Source organism: Pinus tabuliformis, chromosome Q (genome assembly GCF_031772625.1).
Source record: "Pinus tabuliformis cultivar Carrire ecotype Pingquan chromosome Q, CPIR1, whole genome shotgun sequence".
In the NCBI taxonomy this organism is placed as follows: domain Eukaryota; kingdom Viridiplantae; phylum Streptophyta; class Pinopsida; order Pinales; family Pinaceae; genus Pinus; species Pinus tabuliformis.
Genome location: NC_142296.1, coordinates 597,936,938 through 597,951,690, shown reverse-complemented (window position 1 = coordinate 597,951,690; position 14,753 = coordinate 597,936,938). Strand labels below are relative to the sequence as shown.

General features: G+C 34.3%; 1 pseudogene; it reads left to right on the top strand.

Moving 5' to 3' along the window:
- The window catches only part of LOC149220872 (eukaryotic translation initiation factor 3 subunit A-like), a 45,035-nt pseudogene that overhangs the window by 28,031 nt on the left and 2,251 nt on the right, over positions 1-14,753 (top strand).

Sequence of the window (14,753 nt, the reverse complement as noted above, 5' to 3'; positions counted from 1 at the left end):
GGTTTTCACAATTATTCCTGTGTAATTCGATTAATATATGGCCGTGGGGTTTTAAGGCTTAATGTCGATATGTGTAATGCCTCCAATGGGGAAAAAGCTCCCGATAGTTATTGTTAGTGTCGGTATCTTCATCCCTCCATCCGTGATCAAATTTCTCTTTTTGCATGCATATTAGGTATCCCATCCAATCAACTGCATTCCATTAGGTCATGGATCAACTGATGGTAGTGGTTCATTGTCAAATTTCCCTCATGGCATTTACCTGATGGCCTGTTTTCACATGATCAAGTCATTTACTGTCATTTCATTTCATTTCATTTACCAAACTTAGTTCTAGGGTTTTAGGTATCACTAGGTCTAGGGTTTGTCACCATGGTCATCAAAAATCCAATAAAGGGTCAGCAGGCACATGAGGAGGTCTAATAAGTTCATAAGATCAAAATTTCACTAATGATATGCTCAATAAGTGATTTTTACCTCAAAACTCTGTTTTGAGGTGAAAACAAAGTTTTTATTTTCTATGTACAAAATTTATGTAATTTGAAATATTTTCTATATGTAATAAGTTCCAGTTGTTGCCCTTGTTCACCTTGCCAACTCCAGCCACTGCAGACAAAAGTAAAAGCATCAATGCATCAGTTTACCAAATGATCAAGAAAAGTCAATTCAAATGAAAAAATAGAGCTTATGTCCAAAAGTGACTTTGACATTAGAAAAGTGGGTTTGGAATAAGTAAAAATTAAAAGCCATCCATATATAAAGTGAAAGGAGTGCCATTTATCATTTTATTGTGCAAAATACCCTTGGAGAGCACAAAATCATGATTTGGAGGCAAATTGAGCTAAGGAGGTTAAAAACCTTGTTTTCCAAGCAAACTTGCCTGGCGCTGCACATCAGAGGCAGTGCACTGCACATCAGACTGGCACTGCGCATCAGTGACTTTCTGCCAGTGTTAATTTGCACGGGCACTGCGCATCAAGAAGGCGTTGCGTATTGGGCCCAGTGCACTGTGCATTGTGCATCAGTCCAGAACTTGCTAAATCATTCCAAATCATTCAATAACCCTCAAAAACACTGCATTGTTATTCTACAAGTAAGTTATCATTTCCCTAGAGCTGAATTTGATCTCATACTTGTGTTCTTCATGAGTTTTGCATGTTGAAAGTTAAACCCTAGCTTGTCTTCATTATTTTCCATTCCATTGTGCAATTTTCACTCCATAATCCCAAAAAGCATCATTAAACCCTTTTCCCTCTTCCATTTGCCTAAATCACTCCATTTATCCCATTTTCCATATCCCACTCCCCTAAAACAACTAATTCCCTTCACCAAACCCTAAATCCCTCACTAAACCCTAGTTTCCCAAAACTTATTCCTTCATTCCCAAACTCCATTTCCTATTAGTAAAATCTCTTCATACTCATCTCCCTTGTCCTCCCTCATTACCATTTTCTACCATATCATCATCACATCCCTTCCTTAAGACAAGCACCAAGCACCATGGCAAGAAATAGTGAGTCAAGCTATGAAGAAGAAACACTAAGTGACAGTTCAAGAGACAGAAATGTACAGCCTAGGAGACCTCACAAGGGTGGGAAAATTATCAGAGAGGAACCTATTAGCATTTTTGAACTCCTTGCTTGCCCCCTTGCTACCACTTGTTTCAAATACCAATCTTGCTTTGAGTTTTGTGAGATGGTTGAGAGGGTTAAGTATCATCATGAATTGGCAAGGCAATTTGTCATAAACATGGAGAATAACATAGTACATCTTGCTGGCCATTATTGGAGAAGCAACTAGAATGCCAGATGTAGGGGAAAGGTGGAACAAAAGACAGAATATCAGAAAGCGGCATTATGAACCATATATTAAGTCCAAAATTCAAATATCATGCTAAATTGAGCAGGGTGTTTCCTTTCAAGTTCTTGGAGGACCGGTATGTTCCACTTATGAAACTCATCATCAAATACTTCACATGTGAGGAAAGGTTCTCTAGACTCTATGCATATCATATCAAATTACTTATGCATTTCACCAGGGTTAGAATGATGAGTATTCCATATTTCATTTGCAAAAACATAGAGAGGATGATTGTGATTGCAAAGAGAAAACCATACCCACAGCAGCTCAACAACATTCATCACTTTTTTGTCATCAAGATTATTGTTGTGCCATGGGAAACCTTCATATCCCATGAAATCTTCAAGGGGCCTCAAATTTTTGCAGATCCTCAAGAGGAAGGCGAACCTTCCAGGCAACAAAAAGAACCTGAAAGCAAAACTGAAGAGGCTCACATTCCTGTGTTTATAACTTATGAAAAAGGCACAAGAAGACTTTTTGCAGCTGCCAAACGATTATTATCTCCACCAAGGTTAGAAGGGGTCTCGTTTCCTTCACCGGATCACAGGAAAATGCTATCTTCACCTAGGGTGAAAGGGGCTTTGCCTTCTTCTCCAGCAAAATAGGTACAGGACAAAGGAAAGCAACCTTTGCATGATGAAGGGCCTTCTGAAGGGCAAGATAGGGATTTTGTTTTGATTGAGGAAGATGACACTAATTTGGGCTCCCAAAGCTCAAGACTCAAGGATATGGTTGTCAAAGAGAAAGAACCTGAGATCCAAGCCTTATCACTTGACATTGAGAGGGCTAAGTGGATCATTAACTTCCTTGAGCAAGAGAACAAGCAATTGGAGGACAAACAAACAATCATGGAGCTACAAACCATTAGGGAAAACTGGCAAGTGACAAAAAGAAAGAAAATCAAGATGACATCACTAGAACAAGAAATAGAGGCTGACTGAGAATCATGGTTGGAAAGAGTGAATATCCACCTTGAGAAGCTACTCGATAAGGCTAATAAGGAGAAGAAAATGTTGTGCCACATGTCTTATCACTACTTGGCCCGGAATAAAATGTGCAAGACAAGGATAAGAAACCAAAAAGCTAAGTTAAAGAGAGCCTTAGAAGCCAAAAGGGAGCAAGATAAACTTAAAATTTTGGTTGAAGCTTCCTTGGCTCACAAAGCAATTAGTAAGCTTGCCTCTTGCCAAATTTGAAGCAATTTTGAGAAATTTTTGTCATTTCACAATTTTTAAATGCAAAACACAGGAAGTTTCCTCTAATGCGCAGCGCCACCGGCGCTACACATTGAGCTGGCTTGGAATTTTGCAAAATGGATTACATTTTTGGATTCCTCATGGAAAAATACTGAAACTCGGAAAGTTTCATGAAATTTGGAGGAGCTCTGGGTCATCTAAAGGACAAAAAACACCTAAAAAATGCCCTCTCTGCCACTTTTTGGACCCACAGGAAGCAATCTTGGGAGAAGTGACTTTTGAAGGGGCAAATGGACTCCAAATCCAAAAATTCCAGTTGTCCTAGAAAGTAGACAGGCAGAGCTTTCCAACAAGCCATCTTGGACCTAATTTGGTGAAGGGTAAGGCCTTCAAACAGCCTTGAAGTGGCACTGGGCATCAGGCTCAGGGCACTGCGCATCAGGCTTAGGGCACTGCGCATCAGGCAAAATTTTGCCAATTTTGATCAAAAACTCAGAATTTCGCCTAGTTTTCTACCAATTTGACTTTTTCTTCTCTCATGGTAAAATTCATGATGTAATATGATGTAACTTGATATACTATGATGTAAAAATGATAAAAAATGACTTAAGGAGGTAGATACATTAGTTATAGGTGGTTTTGAGCTGAATGAATCGGTTTCCATAGTTTTAGAGGCAAGTTGTTCCACTGTCTATTTTTCAGTTCCTAGTTTAGATCTTGTTGAAACAACTCCTTGACTCATGGATTCGACCCCTGATGGCTAGCATAGGTGGTTTGATGCCTATATCTTGTACTTTCTTAGTCATTTGTGAAGGTTGGACTCTTGTGGATGCATTGAGCACTATTGTAAATCACTTCTACAATTTGACAAGGAAATGAACCAGGGTTTTGCAGCATTTTGTGGGATTCTTGTGGTAATGTGAATTAGCATTGTTTTCTCCTCTGTTATTTAGTTTATCTTATGTTTATGTGTGCCATCATCTCTCAATTTATGCATAACTAAATGAATCAAGTTTAAAAGGGTGGAATCCATTGATGTTCAGTGCTCTGCCTTGGGGTTTATTTAGTTCTAAATATTTTCTGTTGTTTGAAGAGGACTCATAAAACTTGCATGCCCTCTCCATCTCCTCACCAATCTTTTGACTCACCATCACATTCAATTCAAAGTGCTAAAACACTTGCCTACCTCGCCCCACAGAAACCTCTGCAAATCTGAGTTGATTTCCCAGACCCAAAGCTGCCTTCCTCATCTAATCCAACAAACAACCATTAAAATCAATCAAATTCCTCTGAGCATATACCTAGCCTAAAATTAGTTTTCATATCAGTCGTCTCAAGCATTACTTGCCATATTTTCTTTGAGTTTGACAAGGAGAGAGCCCTCTCTCGACCTGGTAGGGCTAGCTACCAGGTTAAGCATGGTTTGATGTTACCCTAGACCTACCTTTCTTAGCCTAAGATAGATTTAGGCTATAACAATTATATTGGACCCGATAATGGAATGGTTGAAGGGGTCTAATGTAAGTCCATGGTTTTAAAGGCTTATAGCCTCAATACGCTTCTGATAGGCTTTGTGGGCTATAACCCACAGGCCTCAGAATCAATTTATTTAAGGGAAAGGGATTTTGATTAACTCCCAAAATCTCATTCCCATCACTTATTTACCAGTAAGGTGCTCTTGCGAGACAAAACACACACAATCATTCTTAAAATCTTTAAATGAATTTTGGCTTCTTATGTGACTAAACACACATAATAACTTTTAAATATTCAAATGAATTCGGGCTTCTTAGGTACATTTATGTTCATCCATTGAATCATAATTTTGTAGGTATTCCTACCTCCAGATAGACAGAGACAATTTTTAACAACTTTGATTCTCCTCCATCTTATGCCTATGATTAAATTTTATATGTGCATGTGGGTGGGGGCGGTGCATCATAAATCACTTGAAGTGCTAAGCATAACTAAAATAATCACTCCATTAATTGATATATTATACTTGGAGTTTGCAGAGTCTATGTCGTTTGGATGGCAAGATGTTTACTATTTTGTAGCCTAAGGGGATTTTCCTGCATATAAAGAGTGTGGTCAAGATGGTGAAAATATTAAGGAATGTTTCTCTACGGTTTCTGTGTAATCTTGTGCTCCTTGTTCCACCTTTAACACCATTCAATTACCTTAAGGTTCCCACCAAATTATGCTCTGCACTATTATAATTTTTGTTTGGACGCTCACGTCTCTCATTCATTTCTACGTGTCCCCTATTTGTCTAGTTGGGAACTAGCAATACTATCATGCCCTGTCACAAGTCTCAACAGACCTGTAGCTTAATGATATTGTGCCTCACTGAGAATGTAGAATTATGAGCTCAATACAAATCAGTTGAGTTATTCATAGTAGTAATATCGTTTGGTCCTTCATCATTCTGGTAAAACCACTCTAATCTATTCCTTCAAGTGTATATCATATATTCAGGTGGTTAAGCAAGAATAGATGTATAGTGTATGATTGAACTACTTCGTTCTCTTGATACCATGCGTGTTATTAGCATTTGGAGTACTGTGCCAAGTGCAAAAGTATGCACCCTTCAGTATTCAATGTTCTTGTAATCCATGTTCTATGTTGGACATAAAGATATGCAACCAGTGGTTCATGGGGGTCAAAATATTGCAGTATATTGAGAGCGTTCATAGCCAATATTTCAGGTGTGTAGATCCTCTGATACCAGCTAACCAAAGTTAGGTTAATTGTAGTGCAAAATAGTAGCCAAACAGAATAACAAATCTGTGTTAGGGGTCTTTGTGCATACCCTCTAGAAGTTGATTGTGCGTGAGGTATATGAATGCAAGGTTGTGGTTTATGCAATGTTGCTTCTCGTTAGTTTGTTTGGGAATAAATTTGTTGCATATATAAGAGGTACTCAACTAGTTGGAGAAGTTTTTGAAACTGATCATCGGCATACTACAATGGAACCCTTAAAACATGGCATAAGTTTCTTCTTTTATTAATAATATATTTGTTGAATGAGGTGGCATGCTTCAGTATTCTAGTCACACAAATTTCACATTATATATATATATTCAAATCAAGAAGTATGACATGCCTTAGTAAATCATGAATTCATCGTGACAAACTCTGCTCTAGCATTTTGGATGTATATAGTTCTTAATAGAACTACATGGGACTTGTCAGTGTCAAAGGATTTTGCAACCTTTCACACAAGCCTCATTTCCTCATTTCACTGAAAACATTATTTTCCTCAACCATATTATTAATATATGTATCCTATTTTATAGGCAGATTGAAGTCCGTGAGACAATATTGGATTAGCATATATTACATTTTCTCATTTTTCATTTATCGATATTCATGTCACTACTTTGTAGTTTCTAAAGAAATTACAATCAGTTGTAGACTTTTTCTTGTTTTTATTCTAGTTTAGATTTATCGACAACATCAAGTAATTCCATTTTTCTTTATATTTGTTGTACGTATTTTTGAGATCTCTACAAACCTGATAATTAAGGAATTTTATATTGTTCAATGTAGTATCATGTTTTATGGAATTTGGATTTTTGCTCCAAATTTTAACTTCTCAACTTTACACTCAGATATGCTTAGTACTAATTTAATTGGTTTGCTATATATCTCCTCAGCACATTGAGCTCTTTTATTGCTAATTTTTTGAGTGTTTGTATAATTTCTATATTATTACAAAACTTGGATGCAAATATTTCACTGGTATAGTTTTGTTAGGCTACCAAATTCATTTCTGATGGGATAGTTAAATTCATATGGGAATTTTGGCGTATAGTTGGGAAAAAAATAGACGGAAGAACTTAAATGATGTAATACCATGAGTGGTAATGGAACATTAGGAGAACTACATAATTCAAGGTGCATATGAAGGAAAATCTATGATCATAGACATCAAGGATGAAGGAAAAACTTATCATAATAACTTACAAGTCGTGTTGTTATTTTGGTATCTAAATATGGTCATAAGATAAAAAAAAAAAAAAATATATATATATATATATATATAAGCTAGATTGGGAAGATTAGCTAAAAACAGGTTGTTAGCAATTAGAGTACGCATCTTTTAAGGGAGTGTATTATGGCAAGTAATTTGGAAAAGACTATTCTTAGCCAGCGATTGCCTTTGAGTTTGAGTATGATTGAAGCCGCTAACAGATGTATTGAAGCATGGTGCCTTAGTGTATGAAAATGACAGTTTGTGTGTAGGATCCTCCTAGTCAAGAGGCTTATATAAAATATTCTTGAAAATGATAAGGATACTCAAATCTAAAAATAAACCCTTTTGGAATTGTCTATGGGATATGATTAATCTAAATCTAGTAATTAAATATATGGGTTGGAGACTTGTTGGGTGATCTTATCAAACTTTGATCCATAATAATTTTTTTTGTAGAGATTGGTAGTTCACATATAATCTAAAAAGCCCTGCCACTTTACATGGAACCATTTAACAATATAATATGTCATATCATGCAAGGGTGGAGGTCAAGAAATCTCATTGTCTTTCTCATTGCTTCTGATTTATCTCTTTATTATGTTGTGGTAATTTTCTTCCACTCAAAAACTTTGGTACTTTTTGGGCCTTGGAATATCTAAGAGTTGCAGTGGAAGACTAGAGGAAAATAAGGAATTGAGGAAATTCATTTTTGGAATTGCATGGGGAGGGATTTCAAAATTTGGAATAAGATTTCTGAACTTGAATGCAAATTTTTATTTTGTTGTGAGTATTGTTTTTATGTCATTATGTCTCATATGCTCTCGCGAATTGGATGCTTGTTATAATGTACTCTAATGACATGAGAACTAAAACAACAAAGTCAAATTTCCTTCTAGGAAATAGAACAGTCTAGCAGATACCAAAAAGAATTCTTTACCAGATGAATTCTTTACCAGATGGTGCATCAGTTGAGCTTTATGTTGCTAGTAAGTAGGGCGAGAGTGTGAAATTTTGGCAAGTAAAAAAATAGACCTTTAGATCCCATTCCCAAAAAATTGCATTGGGAATTGACTCTTTTCAATAACCACTTCTATTTATCAAAGTTAAGGAGGGGTGCTACAACAACAACTCTGCTGAAATATGCAATTTTTCTTTGTCTGAAATTCATCTTGTAGCTACAACACGTATTATAAATTTTCTTCACTAATATGATGGTACATTTTAGTTCATTTATTTTTATATTTTCTCATCAAGATAACACATTTTTTTTAAAGGGTGCTAACTCAATGGAAGAGTACATGCTTGGTTGGTGGTTCGATTCCATCATGCCCTAACATGAATTAATCACTAAGAAACAAAAAAATCACATTCTATATTTTGTTAAAACAAAGAATTTTTTATTGTCTTTAGAGAGACAATAGCTGGAATTAGAGACATATTGTCTATATAGAAGCAATAACTGGGATAAAAGACACATTGTCTCTATAGAGACAAAAATGAATTGTCTCTTAATAGACAATAATACTTGTGTTCTCTTTATAGAGACAATTTTTTAAGACCCTTAAACACAATATTGAAAATAATTTACAGTTTTTTTGTCTAGTCTTTATAGACAATTTAGTCAAGGGAAAAAAATAAATAAAAAATAAAAAATAAAATGGTTAAAATACTATCTTAAAACTACTCTTTATCTAGTAGTGCGCCTAGATAAATTATCGCCTCTTTGATCGCGACCGCACGTAAGGTTTCACCGCACGTAAGGTTTCAGAGAGGCCTGTTGGGTAACCTGCTGTTGCCAGACTGAACCTCTCGCAACCTAAGACTCCTTTGGTATACGAACCACCTCCATACCATAGACGTAGGTTTAATTTGCGAGCAAATCCGGGGCTTTACATGAGGATATACCCGAGGCTACACAAAATTGGTTAGAGCAAGAAATATTGGTTTAAGAGGACGATTGGAAGGGATTATATATTGGATCATTATGAGAAACACATGAATTGCCACAAGGTTCGCACTGCGTCCACGTCTTGTCGTTGCCCGTGTCCTATCCTATCCCCATCTGAAATGAAAATACAAGGGAACCGGAGATCCTATCTCCATCTGCATCAAAAAATCCAGAGCTAACGGAGCTGTAGTAACTATCAGCATTATGGGAAGTAAAATGTTGCAACCTGCGATGCCTTATATGACTTCGTTCAATAGCACGGCACAGTCGTTGAAAGCTTATGGCCATCCACCGGCAAGTGTTTTCGTCTCCGCAATTTCCATGATATGATAAAGCGTACAATGCAACTGCAGCGATTGACATAACATGTAAAGCAATGAGGGTTGCCATAGTCCAGCACCATAAACGACAGTCTGCAACAAGATGATGCTGAAAATGTACAATTTCCACCGAATCTATATAGACGCTCCTCAGAGCTAGTGGAAGGACAAAGCTCTAGTGTAAATATTTAATCAACTTTTATTTGTTAGATTTTAAAATTACTATAGAAGTCAGCAATGTAATTAAATTCAACCTTTCTATCATCGGATACATTCCACTTTTAGATCATCTGATTATTAAACGAGTGTCATTGATACGAGCAATGACTACCGAATATATTTATATATATATATATATATATAAAAGATGGCACATGCGTGGGTCCGTTTGAACCTCGATAGAGATGCATGGTGATAGGTTCACCCGTTGCTTACGCTACGAATATTTGGCATGATTCATGCTCCTTATAAAACCTAGCCAGGTTGACCTGAAAGAAGTTACCTACAATCATGATTCTTGCTGCGATCTTGCATGCTTTTCCAGCTTGCTATCTAGCGTCCCAAGAAAAAGCATTGCTCAAAGCTCCTATATTCCCGGTTATAAAAAAAGATAAAAAGAACTGTCCATGACATTGTGTCCGTTTATGGTAGTCAGACCGTGTAACACAAATCTTTAATATATTTATATTTGGTTTATAGCAGAGATAATAGGCAATATTTATATAAAAATATTCCGGGTTTATTATTAACTATTTCATATTTCATAAATATTATAATATTTATTTATTTTTTATCATAATAAATTTGTAATGTATTATCACGCTAACACTAAAAATATGTAACAATAATTTGTTATTCAAGAATAGTCAACATGTTATTTAGGTATTGTTATTTAAGAATAGTCAACATGTTATTTAGGTGGGGTACTTATTCTTTGAACCTTATTAAAAGGGGTTAAACAGGTCTTTTCGAATTGAACACAATTTGATGGAAGAATAAACAAGGTTACCAACCATTCAAACTATCAATTCCAAGATTTTAGAAAGTAAATAGGTGTGTTGAGGTAGGTCCCTTGTCCCACAAACAAGAGGATCTCAAATACTAATTTTGATGCGTGGCTTGGCCATGACCCTAAAATCTGATTATTATCATTGTTACCAACATAGACCTATCCTAACTAGAGATCTACCAAATTGGTAGAGTCAACATAGATCCATCTTAACTCCAGATCTAGCAAAAGTTGGTAGACTGATATGTCTCAAAATGCAAATCTCTTGAGTGGAAAACTTGACGAAAAATTCTCACCCTAAAATCTATAATTCTTCTTAGCTAGTGGTATATCTTCATAGCAAATGGTGTATATGGAGTAAGATGTATTTACATTGCTTCTTAATAATATTATTCATATCATATATAAATTTTACATCTTTTATATGAAAACATTCCTATTTCTAATTTTATTAAAACTCTTGACAACATATATATAGATCCATATGTATTGTAGTGTCATTTGATGTTTATTAAGTAATTTTAAATATAAAATTATGACATACCATACTTATAAATATGAACATCAGTTTTCTTTATAGTTAACTCACTTGTGGTTTTGAACCTATATTATCCTATAAGCTTCTTTAAATTTATGTTAATGTGAGATCCATATTATGCATTTTTCTTTAAATAAAATATTTAAAATATTTAAATGTTGTTAATAGAATCTAAATTACAAAATAATAAATGGAATTAACTTATTATTTGTATTAATTTTAAATATTTATTAACTTTTTATGATTATATGTAGAGAGAGGTGTGCTTATTTTGAAATAGGTTTTATCAGATTTTAATTTAATAATCCATATGTAATAGTTGGATGGTAGAAATTAATGTATACTAAATATCCATGATATATTTTTAGTTGTCAAAATAACGAGTTCAAACTTAACTTAAAATTAGCTATACAGTTTTTAATTTAATTTAAAAAATGTTATAAAATGAAATCAAAATTATGTGTGTAATGGTTTTTTGGGCATGTGATATTGATAAGTCATGATTTGTAATTAAAAACGTTTTCATTTTCAGAATTTCCATGGTAAATTGAACCCTTAAAATATGGCATAAGTTTCTTCTTTTATTAATGAGATATATGAATGAAAGATTGTGGTTTATGCAATGTTGCTTCTCGTTAGTTTGTTTGGGAATAAATTTGTTGCATATATAAGAGGTACTCAACTAGTTGGAGAAGCTTTTGAAACTTTTGTTGCATATATAAGAGGTACTCAACTAGTTGGAGAAGTTTTTGAAACTGATCATCGGCAGACTACAATGGAACCCTTAAAACATGGCATAAGTTTCTTCTTTTATTAATAATAGTTTTGTTGAATGAGGTGGCATGCTTCAGTTTTCTAGTCACATAGACTTCACATTATTTATATATATATATATATATATATATTCATATCAAGAAGTATGACATGCCTTAGTAAATCATGAATTCATCATGACAAACTCTGCTCTAGCATTTTGGATGTATATAGTTCTTAACAAAACTACATGGGACTTGTCAGTGTCAAAGGATTTTGCAACCTTTCACACAAGCCTCATTTCCTCATTTCACTGAAAGCATTATTTTCCTCAACCATCTTATTAATACATGTATCCTATTTTACAGGTAGATTGAAGTCTGTGAGACAATATTGGATTAGCATATATTACATTTTCTCATTTTTCATCTATCGATATTCATGTCACTACTTTGTAGTTTCTAAAGAAATTACAATCAATTGTAGACTTTTTCTTGTTTTTATTCTAGTTTAGATTTATCGACAACATCAAGTAATTCCATTTTTCTTTATATTTTTTGTACGTATTTTTGAGATCTCTACAAACCTGATAATTAAGGAATTTTATATTGTTCAATGTAGTATCATGTTTTATGGAATTTGGATTTGTGCTCCAAATTTGAGCTTCTCAACTTTACACTTAGATATGCTTAGTACTAATTTAATTGGTTTGTTATATATCTCCTCGGCAATTGAGCTCTTTGATTGCTAATTTTTTGAGTGTTTGTATAATTTCTATATTATTACAAAACTAGGATGCAAGTTTTTCACTGGTATAGTTTTGTTAGGCTACCAAATTCATTTCTCATGGGATAGTTAAATTCATATGGGAATTTTGGCATATAGTTGGGAAAAAAATAGACAAAAGAACTTAAATGATGTAATACCATGAGTGGTAATGGAACATTAGGAGAACTACATAATTCAAGGTGCATATGAAGGAAAATCTATGATCATAGACATCAAGGATGAAGGAAAAACTTAGCATAATAACTTACAAGTCGTGTTGTTATTTTGGTATCTAACTATGCTCATAAGATAAAAAAAAAATATAAGCTAGATTGGGAAGATTAGCTAAAAACAGGTTGTTAGCAATTAGAGTACGCATCTTTTAAGGGAGTGTATTATTGCAAGTAATTTGGAAAAGACTATTCTTAGCCAGCGATTGCCTTTGAGTTTTTGAGTTTGAGTATGACTGAAGCCTCTAACAAATGTATTGAAGCATGGTGCCTTAGTGTATGAAAATGACAGTTTGTGTGTAGGATCCTCCTAGCCAAGATGCTTATATAAAATATTCTTGAAAATGATAAGGATACATAAATCTAAAAATAAACCCTTTTTGAATTTTCTATGGGATATGATTAATCTAAATCTTGTAATTAAATATATGGGTTGGAGACTTGTTGGGTGATCTTATCAAACTTTGATCCATAATAAAAAAATTTGTAGAGATTGGTCGTTCACATATAATCTAAAAAGGTCTGCTACTTTACATGGAACCATTTAACAATATAATATGTCATATCATGCAAGGGTGGACGTCAAGAAATCTCATTGTCTTTCTCATTGCTTCTTATTTATCTCTCTATTATGTTGTGGTAATTTTCTTCCACTCGGAAACTTTGGTACTTTTTGGGCCTTGGAATATCTAAGAGTTGCAGTGGAAGACTAGAGGAAAATAAGGAATTGAGGAAATTCATTTTTGGAATTGCATGGGGAGGGATTTCAAAATTTGGAATAAGATTTCTGAACTTGAATGCAAATTTTATTTTGTTGTGAGTATTTTTTTTATGTCATTATGCCTCATATGCTCTCGCGAATTCGATGCTTGTTATAATGTACTCTAATGACATGAGAACTAAAACAACAAAGTCAAATTTCCTTCTAGGAAATAGAATAATCTAGCAGATACCAAAAAGAATTCTTTACCAGATGATGCATCAGTTGAGCTTTATGTTGCTAGTAAGTAGGGCGAGAGTGTGAAATTTTGGCAAGTAAAAAAATAGACCTTTAGATCCCATTCCCAAAACGTTGCATTGGGAATTGACTCTTTTCAATAACCACTTCTATTTATCAAAGTTAAGGAGGGGTGTTACAACATCAACTGTGCTGAAATATGCAATTTTTCTTTGTGTGAAATTCATCCTGTAGCTACAACACGTATTATAAATTTTCTTCACTAATATGATGGTACATTTTAGTTCATTTATTTTTATATTTTCTGATCAAGATAACACATTTTTTAAAGGGTGCTAGCTCAATGGAAGAGTACCTACTTGATTGGTGGTTCGATTCCATCGTGCCCTAACATGAATTAATCACTGAAGAAACAAAAAAAATCACATTCTATATTTTGTTAAAAAAGAGAATTTTTTATTGTCTTTAGAGAGACAATAGCTGGAATTAAAGACATATTGTCTATATAGAGGCAATAACTGGGATAAAAGACATATTGTCTCTAGAGACAAAAATAAATTGTCTCTTAATAGACAATAATACTTGTGTTCTATATTGTCTTTATAGAGACAATTTTTTAAGACCCTTAAACACAATATTGAAGATAATTTACAGTTTTTTTTGTCTCGTCTTTATAGACAATTTACTCAAAAATAAAAAAATAAAAAAATAAAAATAAAAATAAAAATAAAATATATATATATGGTTAAAATACTATCTTAAAACTACTCTTTATCTAGTAGTGCGACTAGTTGAAAAGTTCGGATGAATTATCGCCTCTTTGATCGCGACCGCACGTAAGGTTTCAGAGAGGCTGTCCCTGATGGGGAACCTGCTGTTGCCAGACTGAACCTCTCGTAACCTAAGACTCCTTTGGTATACGAACCACCTCCATACCCATAGACGTAGCTTTAATTTGCGAGCAAATCCGGGGCTTTACATGAGGATATACCCGAGGCTACACAAAATTGGTTAGAGCAAGAAATATTGGTTTAAGAGGACGATTGGAAGGGATTATAGATTGGATCATTATGAGAAACACATGAATCGCACTGCGTCCACATCTTGTCGTTGCCCGTGTCCTATCCCATCTGCATCAAAAAATCCAGAGCTAACGGAGCTGTAGTAACTATCAGCATTATGGGAAGTAAAATG